The sequence below is a fragment of the Cydia amplana genome, chromosome 15, assembly GCF_948474715.1.
Source record: "Cydia amplana chromosome 15, ilCydAmpl1.1, whole genome shotgun sequence".
Lineage (NCBI taxonomy): Eukaryota > Metazoa > Arthropoda > Insecta > Lepidoptera > Tortricidae > Cydia > Cydia amplana.
This window is the reverse complement of record NC_086083.1, coordinates 5,305,944-5,325,747: the sequence shown is the minus strand read 5'-3', so window position 1 is coordinate 5,325,747 and position 19,804 is coordinate 5,305,944. Positions and strand designations below refer to the sequence as shown.

At 36.5% G+C, this 19,804-nt stretch overlaps 1 protein-coding gene across 1 annotated transcript in view; it reads left to right on the top strand.

Moving 5' to 3' along the window:
- The window catches only part of LOC134654496 (uncharacterized), a 397,768-nt gene that overhangs the window by 357,671 nt on the left and 20,293 nt on the right, over positions 1-19,804 (top strand). Inside the window, exon 2 of the mRNA XM_063509940.1 lies at positions 5,854-5,903. The gene's annotated coding sequence lies outside the window, so the exon portion shown is untranslated. The remainder of the gene's footprint in view (positions 1-5,853; positions 5,904-19,804) is intronic.

The window sequence follows — 19,804 nt, the reverse complement described above, 5'->3', positions numbered from 1 at the left end:
TAAAAACTGTTTTTATGGCCAAAAGTATTTTCGGAATGGCCCCTAAACTTTATAACAAACTGCCAGACGATATTACTAAATTAGATGACATAAGACTATTCAAGAAGAATCTGTTTAAATTTTTAGTTAGGAAAGCGTACTACTCGATCGGAGAATACCTGTCTGATTCAGAATATTAGTTAAGTAGATATATGTGACAATGTAAATTATTAAATTATATATATATATTTTTTTTTATAGATTAAGTTTGTAAATATGCATGCACCATCTGGTAAATATTTGTATGCCCTATGGCTAAACATAGTGATACCTTATATATACAATTGTGTGATCTATGAAAACCTATGTTTACAAATAAATATATGATTTATGATTTATGATTTATTTATGATTTATAAACATTTGAAAAGTTACCCAAATATTGACCCTTTACCTACGGGCCCTTGAATCACTCCGTAACCGCCCAATACGGGCATGTTTTGGCGAGAGTCAGCGATTAGGCATAATTTCACTTACTTGTAACTTTTGAAGTATTACAGCTACACACTTGAAACTTCACACACACAATAAGTATAATGTGTTTAATCAATAAATAATCACTTGGAGTAATAATATTCACATTTTTTTCTGCTATCAAGCAATATATCAGTAACTAAGAAATTAAAGATTTTTAAGTTACTACTCGCGGATTTCACAAGTTTAAGTTTAAGAACATTCGTTTATAGTATACTTACTTACAAATAAACACTAACGATAATTATGAAAATAATGCATAAATATCAATCAATTAAAACGTTGCATAAAAACAATTTGCCACTTATGGAAAATAGTGATGTGCGTCTATCGACACATTTGTCCACATATCGATAACCTAGTAAATATAAAACTTATGATTTTGTTGAAATTATTATTAGATAGGTACAATAGTACCTAATAATGATTTCATAACATGTTAAATTCCAATATTTGAACCAAAACGGTAAAAAAAAACACTAAAAATAACACTCCAAACGCTGCCACGCTGTACCTACTCTCATATCGACAACAAGTCGATGAAATTTAAAACAACACTATTGTCCGCCATATTGAGTTCAATTTTTAGCACCTCTGCAGTACGGGTGTCAACCCCAGTTGCCAGCAAAAAAGCGGTAATTTTAAAATTATATTTATGTCAGAGCCATCTACCGAAATATTATGATATTTTTTCTTTGTATCTATACTAATCCCAGTGCATAATGTGACCGCTATTACCAAGCCACAAGGTCTCGTTTTGATTTAAAAAAATGTTTAACACGACCATTACTTCGATCAACTATAGTTGACACCCGTACTGCAGCGGTGTTGCCTTACTGGCAACTCTGGTTGACACCCGTAGGTAAAGGGTTAAAATATAAACCGCAGAACGGACTAAACTAAAAGAAAACTAAGTAACTGCATGTAAAACAATGGCTAAGTCCAAATATAACATGTTATATATTTAATGTTGCCACGTCCCATTTTTTTCCCACATAACACATTAAGTGGAAACAATGAAAGCCCAGTTTGGTAATATATGAGCGGAGAATAAAGCTATAATAGCTTTTTCATAGATTTATGAGAAGAGCCGTACTGGAGTGAGTTATGCTTATTTAATCTAGAGTAATTTTATTTCTTCTGAATTGGTAAAAATATTAGAACTTCCATATACATTTTTTTCATGGTATAATTCATAAAATAAAATTTAAGATATAAATGACCTATCTATTTATTTATTTATTTAAACTTTATTGCATAAATTTACACAAAAAGAGTACAAATGGCGGACTTAACGCCTTGAGGCATTCTCTACCAGTCAACCATTGGGCTAAACAGAGATATTTATGTATCTAATAAGGACCCTTCTCTAATGGAAAGCCACAATTAGTTTCGTAATAAATGGTTTTACAGAATTAAACTTGTTGTTAATGACAAATATAGGTAATTAACCATAGGATTATGTAACGAATTGTCTTACTGTAGGTACCTATGTGTAGAAACTTACCTGACTTAATTTTCTCCCGGCAAATAATAAAAACCCTTAAAATATAAAATATAACTAAAATTAAAAACTAAGCCTAAACTTTAAAAATATAAATATAAATTGTGCCCTAAATCGCCGCCTATTAGCAGCGTACCCAGAAGGCTGGCAGTAGGGTTTGCACGACGGATCCGAAATGTATGGGAATATCCGCAGATCCGGATCCAGATCCGGATTATTTCATACATTTCGGATCCGGATTGCAAACCCTAGCTGCCACGCACGTTGCACGTTGTATGGCAATGCTGATCCCCTGTGCTAGATATGACTCAGCCCTCGGGTCACGCGTCAATTCAACTATTTTTTTTTGTGTCGGTAAATAAATATCTTTTTATTTATTTAACCTGCGGCTGCATTCATTCATTCCCGACTATATAAAGTAGCCAGGTAATTAGTCGGGTGTAATAGCTTTTCCTCCGGGATCAACTAGTTAACTGTTCTTTCCTTGCTGTCTTCCTTTTTCAGGTTCCGTACCCAAAGGGTAAAAACGCGGGACCCTATTAAGACTCCACTGTTCACTGTTCTGTCTGTCACCAGGCTGTACCTCATGAACCGTGATAGCTAAACAGTTGAAATGTTCACAGATGATATATTTCTGTGGCCGCTGTATAACAACAAATACAAAAAAGTACGGAACAGTCGGTGGGCGAGTCAGACTCGCACCTGTCCGGTTTTTTTTTACTTTTTTTAAGGTCATGTAATGAATTAAATATAAACCGAAGTAGATGTCATATACTACAGAAAAAGTGACCAACTCCTCCAGAGGCGAACGCCAGAATCGAACCGGCGTCTTCAGATTACGCGACTAACGTCCTCCTGACCACTAGGGCCGCTCGGCCACAATTTGTAATTTATATAGAGTAGCGTGACTAATTAAAACATAAATCAAAATATTTAATAAAAATCACTCGAATATGCAACAGTGATAGCAGATAAAGAAAATTTAATTTTCGCGGTATACTCTCAGGTATATTTAATGATTTTTTATCTCAATCTATCCTGTAGACTAGACTAAAAAATCTTAGCCCCTATAGACCTGAATTTATTTTAAAGTTGGTTAAAGTCAGACTGTGATAGTAATTTATCTAACCTTTTCCGAGCAAAAGTCTATCCTTTCTAAAAGCTCAAGAGCAAAACGACTGGAGCTTTGTCAAGCTGTGCTTTCTATTATTGTGGAAAATTAAGTTACCCATCTTTGTACCTGAGCTTGGCGCCATTTTCACAAAAGCACTTAAAGACTAGCTGTACCTGTAGAGCTTTATTCAGTGGTTTGTTTTTAGTAAGAAAGCAAAGACTTGTTAAAGTTTATGATGCTGATCTTTTTGTTAAAGAGACCGCCCAAATTCATTCACGATAAACAACTGTATGCAAACTTTAGCTTAAAGCTGTAGTTTAAATAGGTACTTTTGTTAATATAATAAAACAAGAATTAAGAATATTTAGCTGCCCAGAATTTATTGCATTGCTTATTTCATACTAACTCTATTATACAGGGTGCTTCCTGTAACAGGAGCAATAAATTAAACTGTAGGCTGTACTCCTCAAACTGACCAACATCTGTTCAGCAACTTTCGAAAATAACTCGTTATTTGATTTTTATTACACTTTAAAGTTTATTCTAGGACGCAATGTATTGCACATTTTGTTATGTTTAAAGCGTGACAAGCAACGTCAAACACACTGATATCAGCGTACATTGAAGGCAATATTTATTTTGTATGACAAAGAGGAAGTCTAAAGGATTCTTAATTTTTAAAAGTTGCTGAACAAATGTTGGTCAGTTTAAGGAGTACAGCCTTTAGTTTAATTTATTGCTCCTGTTACAGAAATCATCCTGTACAGCTTAGCCAGAAAATAAATGTATCTACTCTTAGACATAGTAGCTACCCGAAAAAATCTTTAAATTTATGAGCCTCGTAAAAGTGTCCAGGGGCGTACCAAATACAATGCCATTTACCAGAGTACGTTTTTAGTGAAAAAAGTCCTTCCCAGTACAAAATAAACCACGGCCGAGCTTCGAACCTGCACCATAAATACATCAACTGACAATTACTTGAGTAACTGGAGGTACAGGCACTTTGTGGGATCTTGTTGAAACTGTTGGAATATAGTCCTTATTTGAATTACATAAGGTTTGAAATTGTGACGGTGAAAGATAAATTACGCGTTTGATTATGATTGGGACAACGTGTCCAATTGTAAGGGGTAATGGCTATTGTATTGTAACAATACTTATTCCGGGTGTCTCTGTAATACGAGAGAATAAAACATATATTATATGAAGGGTACACGGAAAGAACATGTCTAGTCACTTTTTTCGGAATATGAGATTTTTATCTCAAAATTAAGAGCTCTTTTGCTACCACTGTATAATAAATGTAACACAACTTTATTTTTAGTTAAATAATACCTGGTCACGGAATTACCATACGTTTTGACATTGTTCCAAATTTTAAAACCGCTATTACTCAAAATGTGACTAGTGTGACTAGACACCGTGGACCCTTCATATTGTTCTCCTCAAACCAAGAAAAATTGTGTAACTTTTAAAAATTATTAAGTCTTTAGACTTCCTATTTTTCATCCCAACGCTATAATCATGGCAGTTGACGTTGCATGTCACGTTGTAAACATAACAAAATTCCAAATACATCGTGTCTTATTGGACTAAAAATCAAAACATAAGTAAAAAACCGGCCAAGTGCGAGTCGGACTCGCGCACGGAGGGTTCCGCACCATCAACAAAAATAGAGCAAAACAAGCAAAAAAACCGGCCAAGTGCGAGTCGGACTCGCGCACGGAGGGTTCCGCACCATCAACAAAAAATAGAGCAAAACAAGCAAAAAAACGGTCACCCATCCAAATACTGACCCCGCCCGACGTTGCTTAACTTCGGTCAAAAATCACGTTTGTTGTATGGGAGCCCCACTTAAATCTTTATTTTATTCTGTTTTTAGTATTTGTTGTTATAGCGGCAACAGAAATACATCATCTTTGAAAATTTCAACTGTCTAGCTATCACGGTTCGTGAGATACAGCCTGGTGACAGACGGACGGACGGACGGACGGACGGACAGCGGAGTCTTAGTAATAGGGTCCCGTTTTTACCCTTTGGGTACGGACGAAGAAAAGAAGAAGGGAAGCTAAGGGAAGGGAAGGGAAGGGGCTTTGGGGAAGGTCGCTGCACAAATGTTGGTCAGTTTGAGGAGTACAGCCTACATTTTAATTTATTGCTCCTGTTACAGGCCACACCTAATACAACACAATATTAGGACCCATATAGTAGCGATAAACTTAGCTAAATGTGTACCTAAATTGCATGTACATAGTAGCAGAGTCTACAAAATATTGAAAAGACCTAAGATCTCCATACAAATACCTCATGCCCCGTACGCCTCATCATTATTGAATGTGCGTTTTATACCATTTTTTCATTTTAGCTTTGTGCATATCAGTCAATTTCAATGTAATATATACTACATTGACCTACTAACACGAAGTACCTAAGATACAAGTATTAAGTTACTTAGTTTAGGTATTGATGTAAATTAAGTTAGAGCCAGTTACAATTTTTGCTTACAAGATCCTTTATTTTATTGGTTTATTTTTCTAGTCCATGATTGTACATTTATAATATTTAAGTAACTATTTAAGCGTACCTCTTATGATTGTTTGTAATTGTTGGATATATTTCAATGAAATAAATTTTATCTTATCTTATCTTTTATCTTAATTTATTTAATGCGATTTTATAAACTAAAAAAACATCGTTTTAATTATTTTTCCCTTTTTTTCAGATAAACATGCGCAACGCATCGTGTTGACGAATAATTCAGCTTCTTTTATAGTAGGTAAGCTAAATTAATTTACTTGACAACCGTTGTGCTTATTTTGCGTTAAAAACGAGGTAGTGCTTGCTACTCTAAACAACCCGGCTTCTACGAAACCTACTATTACCTCGTTTTTTAGGGTTTCGTACCCAAAGGGTAAAAAACGGGACCCTATTGCTAAGACTTCACTGTCCGTCCGTCCGTCTGTCACCAGGCTGTATCTCATGAACCGCGAGCTAGACAATTGAAATTTTCACAAATGATGTATCTCTGTTGCCGCTATAACAATAAATACTAAAAATAAAATAAAATAAATATTTAAGGGGGGCTCCCATACAACAAACACGATTTTTTTGCTCTATTTTTTGTTGATGGTGCGGAACCCTCCGTGCGCGAGTTCGACTTTCACTTGGCCGGTTTTTTAGCATTAGAAAGAAACTACGCGATTGAAGTGTCTCTTTATTGAAAAACACTTTTGAAATTAAGTCACAAAAAATAATTACAAAATTAGTTATTAAACCTTTTTTGTTACGTTCCTCTAAATGTGTCCATGAGTGTATATAACAATTATAAAGCGTGTATGTTAATTTACATTATTTTGGTTTCATAAGTAGGATAGTTACTATTTTTTAAGCGTTTTTCCATAAAAAGACACGTCAAGATCGTGTAGTCTTTTCTAATATTTAATTAACAAACGGGTCTACCGCGATATAGTTTCATTGTTTTTACCTTAAATTCCGACGTTTCAGCTGAGTGTCAGCTGTGGTCACGGAAAGACTGACATCCCAGCAAATGTCAACGGAGATATAAATAAAACAATACTGAACTACCCGAAATTAGTTTATAAAAATATTTGTGTAATTAAATATGTGTATACAAAACGCGAGAGTTTAACCCTTAAACAGGCCTGACGAATTTTTTACTTTTGTTTACTGATTCGGGTAGATAATAGCATTAAAAGAAAAGTAATTTCCGGTGGTTTTTATATGCCCTCTGCCCGTTAAAAATGGTGCTGCGTGGCACATATATGGCCACTGCCTTGTTAGCCATACAGAGTAGTTTAAAGGGTAAGCCACGTCTTCACATGTAATCGATAAAATATTAAAACCATAATTTAATTAAGATAATAGAGTTCGCGCGGATATCGTGGCTCGTAAGATTAATCGTTGAATAAATATTTAATTTAAAAAACAAAGGAAAATATAATATTATTGCGATATACATTACATTTCGCGGTCGTTGTATTTACTCAGCTAGTCAAAAAAAAATTATTTGCTATGTGGTACTTATAGATACACAACCTGTTTAAGGGTTAAAGTCTTTTCTAATGCTAAAAAAAAGGTATAGTAGCAATGTCTTCAGGTTGCCGCCTCGTTTAGTGCACGGAGTCCCTAGGCTTAATAGACTTATCGATTAGTCTAGCTAGTCAATTTGCGAAGTTGGCCTAACCTCAATTTTTGATTTATTGAATCATATGAAATTAATATCATCAATCATAACATAAAGTTTAGATAATCGAGTTAGAGTTTCAATCAAACTAATGTGCTAACTGAGTACCTAAGTTATATTATTAATGTTACTAATAAATTTCCATCTGCCATAAGTCGGTATGCGTATTAATATAGATTAGGTACGTATTTGGATCGTAGATAGTAGATACCTATAATACCTACAATGAAATAACACATTCGTTTTACATGTAACAATGGTTGAACGATGGTTGACTGTTAGATAATGCCATTAGGCATAAAGTTCGCCATTTGTACGTTATTTTCTGTTTTGCGTAATATAGTTTAAATAAATGAATAACAATACCTTCAATAAGTGTCGTTATAAATTAAAGCAAGTTAATTGTAACACATCGAATACAATAGTTACTTAATTTTGTTTCGCAATTGTAACACATCGGATACAATAGTTACCGTAAAAAGGGGTGAGTAGGCGCAAAACTGACATTACATATGCAAACTGAATGGTGTATATAATAAGTGTTCCGGACGTTTGTATTTTAGTTTTTATCTTATTTTGGGTAGTTCCATTTCATAACTTTGACGATAAAGAGGAAAACCCACCTCACCCCGTAGTGCCTCGTATTTGGGGTGAGAGGGCTTTTCATACAAAGGTGATTTTGGAAGAATGTTGGATCGATTTTTTTTTATTATGCGTATTACTATAGCTCCATTTTAAATTGTAATACATTATTTTTGTAGCAGTAGCCTTAAAATCCCTTCTCACCCCCCTCTCAAACCTTCTCTCCCCATTCATAACCCACCTCTCCCCGCGAAACCTACTCACCCCATTTTACGGTACTTAATTTTGTTTCGCAATTGTAACACATGGAATACAATAGTTACTTAATTTTGTTTTGCAAGGGGCTAAGTTGTTGTTAAACTTCTCGTGTTAATATTGATACCCGAGTAAGTGAAAGATCCCAAAATTGAAATATTGAGCGTTGTGAGGATTTCAAGGTACGAAAGTTAAACGAATTTTGCTACCGAGTGAAATACAAAAAAATTCACCACACCAAACCGAGGAGAATGCTAAATACAAATCCAACTGAAGGCTTTTAAATATATATCATTCAAAATCATCACTTAAAAATTTGCATCATGTTACTTTGCCACTCTTGTGGATAAAATGCAACTTTATCATCAGTTTTTGAATAACAAAGAGAGCCTTTACGAGCTGGTGTGGTGAAATATTATTTATATATTTAACTACTCACAGGTCAAACGATATTTATACAGTAGGTATATACCTACTAGCTTTTGCCCGCGACTTCGTCTGCGTGGAATTAGTTGCAGCAGTTAGAGTAATTATAGCGCTTGGATAAAACTAAAGGAAGTTGAAGGAAGGAAGGGAGGAAGTTTCAGATATTTGGCAACGAAATGCTGGAACAATCTTTCTCCGCCTTTGAGGAACCTGAAAAGTGTGCATAGTTTCAAAGTTACGCCAAAAAAAGAGATATATGAACATCAGCAAAGACAGAAAAATGTAAGATGTGATACTAGTTTTATCTAAGCCTTTTCACATACCTGTAGTTATGTCCCATGAGCCAACCATTTCTGCGCTATATCTTGTCACTTTATTTTTATTTTGGTTAGTCATTTCCAAATAATTAATTTAGGTTATAGTTTGGTTTGTTTAAAACTTTTGCGACTGGAAGTTCTCTGCACTGCACATAATGTACACGTGCCTTGCTATGTCATAGCACAAATATGTCCGTGCTGGTACCGTGCTGTGTCACTGCCAAGTGACAGCTGTCAGGGCTGTTCTAGATACGGCAATTGCCGCAATGTTAAATAGTTTAGTTTAATTTTTATGTTTTAGGTATAGTTATAGTTCTAGTTCTAAAAAGTTTAGTTAAATAAAGCATAGCCGCCTCGTCGTCGAACGGCGTACGCCTGGCTCACAACGGAAGAACAGCGCTGGCTTTGCCAGCTACATGCTGAGTTGTGACCCTTTTATGGCAAAATGCACTAAATGTTATATATACATTGTATATTTGTCAACAAGTTTGTGTTATCTGTGTTTGTCATAAATAAATGTACATATTTTCTTTCTTTCTTTCTTTCTTTAAAGGCAATATTTTGGAGTGTAATATGCACAATTGCTTACACCAATTAACAGGCGTTTCATTAATTTTCTCATTTCCACCCCCCTTTTCACCCTCTTTAGGGATGACTTCCGATAAAAACTATCCTATGTCCTTCCCTGGGACTCAAACTAACTCTGTGCCAAATTTAAACTAAATCCGTTTAGAGGTTTAAGCGTGAAGAGGTAACAGACAGACAGACAGACTTCCTTTTATAATATTAGTATGGATTATGCCAAATATTTTACAGGTAAAATATAATATCCAACATGCATAACAAATTAACATAAGTCACTTTGGCTCGCTCGGCAGGTGTCCTCCATCAATGTCAAATTCTTGGCGAGAGATATCAAACGTTTACATATTTATGGAACACTTTGACAGCGTCAGATATGCTTTAACTATTCATGGAAATGTAAGACGGTTTTGTTTTCTCTCTGCCGTGAATATTCCTGTTGTTAATAATTTATTACATATTATGTTTGTTATTTTGTTTGAATATTTATGGATATTGAACGGACTTCAAATAATAGATTGTTGATACACAGATTGTTATCACGCAATTAATGTTCTGAACATTTGAATTTAGTTGATGCAGAAAATTATGATAGCCTGCTTCGCTCCATTTTATAATTGCGTACTTAGTCAGAAAACAGTAGTACCGTAAAATGGGATGACTTTAGGAAATGTTTACTTTGATAGTTTTAAAATGGTAACTAAATTAGCATTATTCTGTACTTTCTCGAACTGTCCATGTTTTTCCTATAATATAATGGCTTAAAAACTGAAATTTAAAATCGCCCCAGAATTTCAAAGTTTACCAGTACCTACCTACCAGGGATGTTGCGAACATCCGCATCCGCATCCGCAACCGCGGAACATCCGCATTATTTTCAACATCCGCATCCGCATCCGCATCCGCATAAAATCGATGCGGAGCTTATGCGGATGCGGATGTTGAACAAGTCGGTACAGGAACGTCTTAGCGGCGGCGTAAGTGCTAGGTAATTTCGTCATTACCTATAACGAAATCATCTAGATCCAGAAAAGTCGGCGAAGTTACTGTTTATTAAATATAACGCACCTATATTCTTGCTCAAATACTAAAGGTTTGGTTTTTTTAATAAATAAATACTAAAAATGTAATGGCAGGCAACTATTGAACAACCTTGGAGCCAGGAACAAAGTTGTTCTACGTTGGGTCCCAGGGCATGCGGGTATCGTAGGAAATGAAAAGGCCGACGAGCTCGCGCGAGCAGGGGCTAAAGGGAAAAACTACAGTCCTGAGCCGTTTTGTGGTATCCCCAAAAGCCTAACGCGGCTCACCCTAAAGACCTACTGTCAATACACAACAATTCAACTCTGGAGGGAAACAACAGGTTTGAACCATTTCAAAGCGCTTATCAAGGCCTTCAGCAAAAAGGCGTCCTCGAACGCCTTAGCGCTGTCTAGGAACCAACTGCGCAACTTGGTAAGGGTGCTTACTGGGCACTGTTGCCTAAATAAGCACATGCACACCATGGGGAAACGTGACATGGGGCGGTGCAGACTCTGTATGGAGGCAGAGGAGACGCCCTTGCACATTCTCACAGAGTGCCCTTGCCTAATGCGTACTCGTGACTTAATCCTGGGCGGGCACATATTGCGCCCGGAGGAGGTAAAGTCTCTCGAGTTCAAAAAGATCCTGCAGCTGTTTGAAGTTGCAGGTTTGGATCGAGAGTTGTAGTAGGTGGCGATCACAATAGATCAGCGATGGTCGCAGTGATACATAGGCTTTGGAGCCTTATATAGCCCCTAACAAGAAGAAGAAGAAGAAGAAGAAGAAAAATGTAATATTTGACGTTTTCTAAGTACCTAATCTTGACATCCGCATCCGCATCCGCATCCGCGGATGTGAGCCTTTAAAAATCCGCATCCGCATCCGCATCCGCGGATGTCAAAAAATCTGCATCCGCAACATCCCTGCTACCTACTGTGCTAATATTTTAAGTTAAATTATGTACCGGTTTAAACTTTTCTGCAATAAAACTAGTCTTCATTACCTATATTTCTTTGTGAAAATAGACGGATAGAAAATAGAAATAGACAATAAATAAAGATAAAAAAAATCAGTAGGTACTTAACTATCTTGGGAGGTATAGAGTCTGTGCGGAAAGAGAAGAGTCGTAGAATGTATGGGGCCCAATACATTCCACGACTCTTCTCTTTTCGAACAGACTCTAAATGATTGAATTCTTGCTTAGATTTTTTTTGCCCTAAAGTTTAAAACCGGAATGTTATTACATTTTGTACTCGCTACCCCTTAAATCATAAAATACAAATAAACAAGATTGTTTAATACACTAATAAGGTATACTATGAACAGCAGTTACATAACTACCTACTCGTAGGCACTTAGAGTACCTACACATTTTTTGGTTTCATCAAACCAGCAATTTAAAGCTTTACCACTTAATTGTCAATCCGTGAGCTCCGTGACACGTGTTCTTTAGATAGATTGCTATTATTTACGACTATATACCTAGCTATATGTAGGCGTTATTATATTGTAGAATGGTAAAACCGAAAACGCACGCCTCGGTTATTTATTAGGAAGGCAGCCATTTTCTTTACCACACACGCCATCTTGTATTCACGCAATATCGCGTAATAGTTTGTTTACCGAATCAAACACATTAACTTACCTACATTTGTCATTCGGATTGCGTATAATTTGTGTGTTTTGGCGGTATTTAACTGGGATTTATCCCATATCCATTTTTCAACAGATTCAAAGTATCTAAAGCATCACTACATAAGTAGTATAAAACAAAGTGGCTTTTCGCTGTCTGTCCATCCCTATGTATGCATTATAGCTTTAATCTCTCGTCTGCCGTGATTATTTTTTTCTAATATTTTGCTCGTACGCGGATCCGCATTTCCTCATACGACGGCTTAAAACTACGCAACGGATTTTGATGCGTTTTTTTTAAATAGATATAGTGATTCAAGAGAAAGGTTTATACATATACTGTTAACTCGTGCGAATACGGGGCGGGGTCGCTAGTTAACTCTAAAGCTGAACCAAAACCTCACACTGCGTGACCCTGAAATATTTGTAGCGGTCAGAAGCCCCTAGGGTGCTGCAAATCGATAGCTGTCCGAAAGGGATAAGAGGGCAGTGGTATTTAGAAGTGTCAACCCTACTGATTACACGCACACACACAGTCACATAATATCAGACTTTTGGAAATTATAATGCCTTATTTATAAACTTTTAAAAACATTATGTCCTTTCTCCAGGATATAATGCAGTTGCCACACAAAAACCTCCCTTGTGGATACTCTATTACGGGTGCCATATACAAGTGTATTGTAAAATGTATGGCGGTCCAAGCTGCCAGGATTAGTATCAAGGGAATTCGCTTGGAGAGATTTTTGACCCTCGGTGTGGAGTTCAGCATTTAACACACACATACACACAAACAGTACACTATCGTAGAGCTGATATTAAACAGCAATAAATATATTTAAATATTTAATAAAAATAGCTTAAGTTTAATGAATATTATGTACGTATACCTACATTAATAAAGAGCGGGTTGTCCTGATACTCGTACAGGTATTATATACCTATATCTACTACATTTTTTTTCATGAAACAGGCGCATGAACTGAAACAGGTGCCTGTGTGAGTTCCAGGATTCAATATGGTGCTTTCGTAAACAATAACCATATTTCCTGCAAAGCAATTTTATATTTTAAAATAAATAAAAAGGGTATACGAAGGAAACACGCTAGAAACTAAAGAAAACAGATCGTATCAGTTTTCTATTTCGCTACCTGCAATGCGGCAGGAAATTGGTTTGTATGGATTTTACATCGTTTTCAACGTATTTTTTTCCGTGACGGTATATAGCAGTGGCAAGATGTCCATAGAATTAAATAGCCGGTCAACATTGTCAGTAGAATAAGGCGCGAAATTGAAATTTCTATGTGTCCCTTTCCACCTACATTTTTTTGCCGCTTTTTCTACTGACGGAAATGGCTTGAGAGGCTACTGTATTACCAAGGGGATTACTTAATTACAATACACTCACCTATGACATATATGTATACCATCTGATGTAGCAATAAGTAATACAACTGTTAAGTACCAAGGGGATTACCCAATTACATAGGTACATACCTATACACACCTATGACATATATACCATGTGATGTAGCAATAATACAACTGTTTACAACTGATTATGAGCCTTCTAGCTTAAAATAGATGTTTTTTTTTATTACTTAATTGCTTATCAATACAAAGTATTGAACTCGTTTTGATACGACCACGACGATCGCCTTAGTGATTGGCGCGCATCTCACGCACTGCTTGAACTTCATTTTGCATGCACTAGTCAGCGTGAGCGATCTTCAAGATTATATCAAAACGCGCCACTGATGTAGGTAGCAGTCACGAGTATAATACTTATAATCACAGCTAAACTCTCCATCAAAATTTACTTTATATTGATTTGTAATACTAACCAATATTATTATTATTTATTTAAATTTTCTCGCAAAGTATTTTCATTCGCATAAATGTTCATATAAAATCACGGGACTCATGCAAAATGAGATACCTATTCTTAATAAACAGAGATTTACCTAAAGTTTACTCAAAGCATTGTTATGTTATGAACTTATGAATCATACAGAAACTTGTGTACCGTGTGTCTAAACAGAGATAAGGACAAATTGCTGATAATTTATTAACACAATCTCTTAGACGGCTAGTCCCCAGGGTCGGTACGATACACGGTCTTCCTTACAAACGTTGTGCTCTAGAACATTTGTACAGAGCTAAATGCTACGTATATTTTACAAACACTTACATTACTTAGCTTAAATATATGTTACTGTTGAAGAAATGCTATTTGTTTTCAATAAGTGTGTGTGTTAAGTATTCTTAATTCTCTGAAATTATTACTAGCGACCCGCCCCGGTTTCGCACGGGTTAACAAATTATACATAAACCTTCCTCTTGAATCACTCTATCTATTAAAAACCGCATCATTATCCGTTGCGCAGTTTTAAAGATCTAAGCATAGATAGGGACATACAGCGGGAAACGACTTTGTTTTAATACCATGTAGTTATAATTGTGTGTGTTTAGTAGTCTTAATTCTCTCAAATTAGGTATTATAAGTTTAAAGCGGGCTCCTAGCCTAGTCGATTGTGACCCTGCTTACGGAAGTGGTTCAAATTTAAGGTTCACACAGGCGCGTTTTCCGGGCGAGGCGTGAGCGGGGCACGCCGCTTTTACATACAGGGTGTCCCAAGAAGTAGTGATATACTGAAGCTGGGAGGTAGAGGACCTAGAGGGCTATCTGAATCACCCCCACATCAATAATTCACGTCACCATAAATAAAAATCTCATCGTACTCGGCGATAGGTGAAAAATTAAAAAAAATCATAACTCCTAAAATACGAAAAATCGCGGAACATACATGGGGGTGATTCAGATAGCCCTCTAGGTCCTCTACCTCCCAGCTTCAGTATATCACTACTTCTTGGGACACCCTGTATAGAACGCTCCTGCCCCGCCCGGAAAACGCGCCTGTGTGATGGAACCTTTAGGAGTCCCCAGCAACCTCGGTTCTCCATACAAACGTACAGTTACGCTCTCATTTTATAATAACTACCTAGCTAGATTGAAATCTGAAACTTTGTACTTACAATAGTACTACTTACATACTTTGTATGTATATCAAGTCCTGTAATTAGTTTATTACACTTAGTTTTAAAATGAGAACGATACTCCGTTTGTATGTGAAAGTGAAATTAGGCCGAGCTTGCTGCGGATTCTTAAGTTACAAGATTTAAAGAAAATAAATATACGCAGTGAAGCTAAATTTAAAAGTGTAAAAAGTTTACCAGATATTTCACTTTAGAATATATTTTGCTAAAGTTTATAAAGAAGCCGCATAAGAGAAAGGCCTAACGTGAAAAAATATCGCGATATATTTCAGCCGCGCAGTAATGTCCTGTCACGATAAAATACTATATTAATACCGTAATGAGCCACTTTAGTGTTCGGATTTATGTGGTAACGCGGCACTTATAATAAAATATAGGTACTTGTTTTCATAAATAACCATGGAAAGACCGTGCTTAAGTGTTAGATACAAGTGATGATGATTTTCGTCGTTTTCATACTTTTCGATTTCCCCGATTTGATTGTTTTTGCTCTATTTCCAATAAGTATGATCGTCATCATACAATGATTTTTTTTTATTTAGGTACCTCTTTATTCTAACTATTGCAAAATTTTACATATGGAGAACTTATTGCCTTAAAGCTTTCTCTGCCAATCAACCAATGTGTAGCACTTCTGTTTACTAACCAATTTCTGTAAGTGCAGGATCATAATTTCGATTTGATGAATGATGATATTAAGCAGGGATGTTGCGAACATCCGCATCCGCATCCGCAACCGCGGAACTTCCGCATTATTTTCAACATCCGCATCCGCATCCGCATCCGCATAAAATCGATGCGGAGCTTATGCGGATGCGGATGTCGAACAAGTCGGTACAGGAACGTCTTAGCGGCGGCGTTAGTGCTAGGTAATTTCGTCATTACCTATAACGATATCATCTAGAATAGTCTAGACAGGCATAGGCCTGTCTAGACTATTCTAGATGATATCGTTATAGGAACTCTCCGCGCGAGCTCGGATTTATACCTACGAATCTGTTCTCGTTCACGGTAGAAAAGCAAGCCAGTTGGTTGCCACACGCGCTCACGCACGCACGTCACCGCGCGCCGCACTGCCAATTTTTACGATAGTTACAAGCTACGTAGGTATAGGTAGGTACTATTGAATTTCTTTAGACATGTAGTGTTTATTATGACACATTTATCGTTCGATATCGACATAGTTGAAATAGGAAGCAAACTTTTAAGTTCGTTTGGTAGGTAAAGTTTATTTTAACGACAGTACGTTCTTAACTTTACAGCGGAAAGTACTCTTAGAGAAAGAAAAAAAACATGCATTACAATTTTATGTAAAACAATTATAAATTAATGATAACATACATAATTGTAGATTTAGATTTTATGTTAATTCGTTCCGCTGTATAAGTAGGTATTTTATTTATCATTTCTAAGCGTCGGCAACCCTAGCGTGGAGCGTAGCCGGCATGCGCGGTGTGGGGAGCGGCGCGTTGAGGGTCACTCCATTGTATTTTTGTGTAGGTATCAAAACGGTAGGTATTTGCGTTTTCTTTGAGAGATAAATATCTGTTCGTAAGAACTATTATATAATCTGTGGTCTAGATCCAGAAAAGTCGGCCAAAAGTCACTGTTTATTAAATATAACGCACTTATATTCTTGCACAAATACTAAACGTTTCGTTTTTTTTAAAGAAAAATTACTAAAAATGTAATATTACACGTTTTTAAGTACCTAATCTTGACATCCGCATCCGCATCCGCATCCGCGGATGTGAGCCTTTAAATATCCGCATCCGCATCCGCATCCGCGGATGTCAAAAAATCTGCATCCGCAACATCCCTGATATTAAGTACGAAACACAGATCAAGAAGTTGTAAAAAATAAATAGATTAATCATCAAAAACAAAACAGCTGTCGCGCAACCGGTTAAACATCAAACATCAACATTTATTCAGCAAATAGGCCACAAGGGCACTTTTACACGTCAACATGGAATTTACATACAAAACAAAAAAAAACACATCAACAATTATAAAATACATCTAAGCCGCAAATATAAATCAAACTAAAGTATTACATAGAGATGTATATACTACATACTTAACTAAGCCTATGCTATGCCAAGGAGAAATAAGTAAGACAAGAGTGCTCACTCCATACATCAGCTCAGACTATTAATTTCAGTGTTTACATCTAGCATCGAGTAGCGGAACTATCAGTACTGCTACTTGACAATAGATTAGGGCTCGCGGTCGTGTCCGTGTTTCGTGTACACGTGTTCGGTACCCGTTTCCGAACTACACGTACACGGTTTTCTTACCCGTTCTACACGTGTAGTCGGGTACCCGTGTAATTAAGATCCGTGTATCCGTGTACCCGTGTACCCGTGTACACGGTGAACGGAACATAAATACACGCGGGCCTAACCCGTCTTGGCGTGTAGCAGAGATTGAAGTAATGTATAGAGCTTTAAATAAAACAAAGATTCAGTATCAGGAGCTCCGACTGGAATCGAATCCGATCAGTTTTATCGGATTTTCAATGTTATTGATATGTATTATACTAATTTAATTAATTTTGTATTACCTTTGTCATCATTTAAGATATGGGGATATTCATAAATTACGTCATTTCAAATGGGGGGGGGGGGGTCTGGACATCGGATGATGTAGAAGGAAACGGGGTCATTCGAAGCATGATTTTTAGATGATTTTAGGGGGAGGGGGGTCAAAAAACGTCAAAAATCGATGACGTAATTTATGAACAGCCCCTCTACAAAATAACTCGTTATTCAAGTAATAATTAGGTAGCTACACAAAAAACATGTACTTACGGTTTAGTTCTTTATCGTCGTAGACGTAGAATAACATGCATAGATAAAATAAAGACCATACCGTACGTGATGAGATACTTTATAAATCTTAGGCACAGATATTATTCATATTATTCATTTCTTGCTGTCTTTGTCATTAGCAAAATGCTCTTTAGTGCCGCGTTGCAACAAAACAATGAGATAATTCTACCTGAATGATTAGTTGTTGTATTTTTTGCAGACGTGTTAAGCTTGTTACAAAGAGATAACACCAAAAGCACCAATTCATATTGTAAAAACAACACGGTATATTGAATGAAACACCTGCACTTTGTTTATTGCATACCATATTGCCATTTTAAATACTTAATCCCTTTTTGTGATGAACTGTATGTATGAATTCTTGTACATTTTCTTCACGCTATTCAACATTCAGATAAAACAACACAGTTTATTCATCAGCACGATTGTAAATACACTGGAGCGGCGGCGAATTGATCGATCACGCTAATCGATGTAAGAGGGCTTTTAGGTTACCTAGTACCTACTTATGTTTGTAAAAAGGTCAGAGATGCGTGCTTATTGCCTTGTATATCTTACGGTGCACAAACATGGTTCTTCACAAAGGACATAATAACAACAAAAATACGTTCATATCAGCGAGCTATTGAACGAAGTAACCTGGGCATTAAGCTCAGTGACAGAAAACTAAATTAATAGACGCAGGACAACACGCTCTACAGCTGAAATGGACATGGGCGAGACACGTAGCTCGCATCACAGACAGAAGAGGGACAAAACGGGTAACTGAATGGGCGGGCCCTATCGGGAAAAAAGAGGCAAAGGGAGACCCAAAGACCGCTGGATTGACGAAATCCAAAGAATTGCTGGTAGAGACTGGAAGCTTAAAGCACAAGACAGAATAAAAAGGAAAGAAATGGAGGAGACCTTTACCCAAAGCGGGGCCATGTAAAGGAAAAAACGACTAAATATAAATTTGCATGGAAATCAATGGCTATATTATTAGTATTATTATACTTATGTCTCGGGTCTTGATAGTATTATTATACTGGTTTGTTCAAGCATCAGAATTGCCCACCCTCGCGCTACATAGGAAAATAATGACATATCCGTTCGTGGTAGTTTCAGTAAGCATAACTAGCTACTTTTGTATTAGATTATCATTTAGGTTTACTTTCATTATCAAAAAACTACAATGAAGAAAACGAGCTATCAATGAAATCAACAGATACTAAGATACCTATTGTTAATTTTAATATTATTTAGAGTAAAGCTAAAAATATGAATTATTGAAACAAAGTGTACTTACCTACCTATTAGACATTACCAATCAATCCGGTAAAACTGCAAAGTAATCGAATTTTCCAATTCAATCGTATGTCTTCAAGTACGACTCTCCCCAACACGAGAGTGAAGGGTCGAACCCGCGGGTTAATAAGATCCGTGTACACGGGTACCCGTGTACACGGGTACACGAAATACACGGGTACACGGGTAAACGTTTCCGAATCCGGGCGGGTTCGTGTAGTTCGGGTTCTTAATACCGCCGGGCTTAAGAACACGGGTACCCGTGTCAGCGTGTAACACGTGTATCGGGAGCTCTACAATAGATGTAGCACCGACCGGAAAGTCTTATGCTGTTGAGATAAGACTTTCCGGTCGGTGCTAATAGTCTTTTTGGTACTAAAACTAAATGTATGGAGTGAGCACTCTATGTATTTTTTTCTCTATGGCTATGCCTATCATCATTACGCTCAAATATCGCTTGGTTCACACGCACCA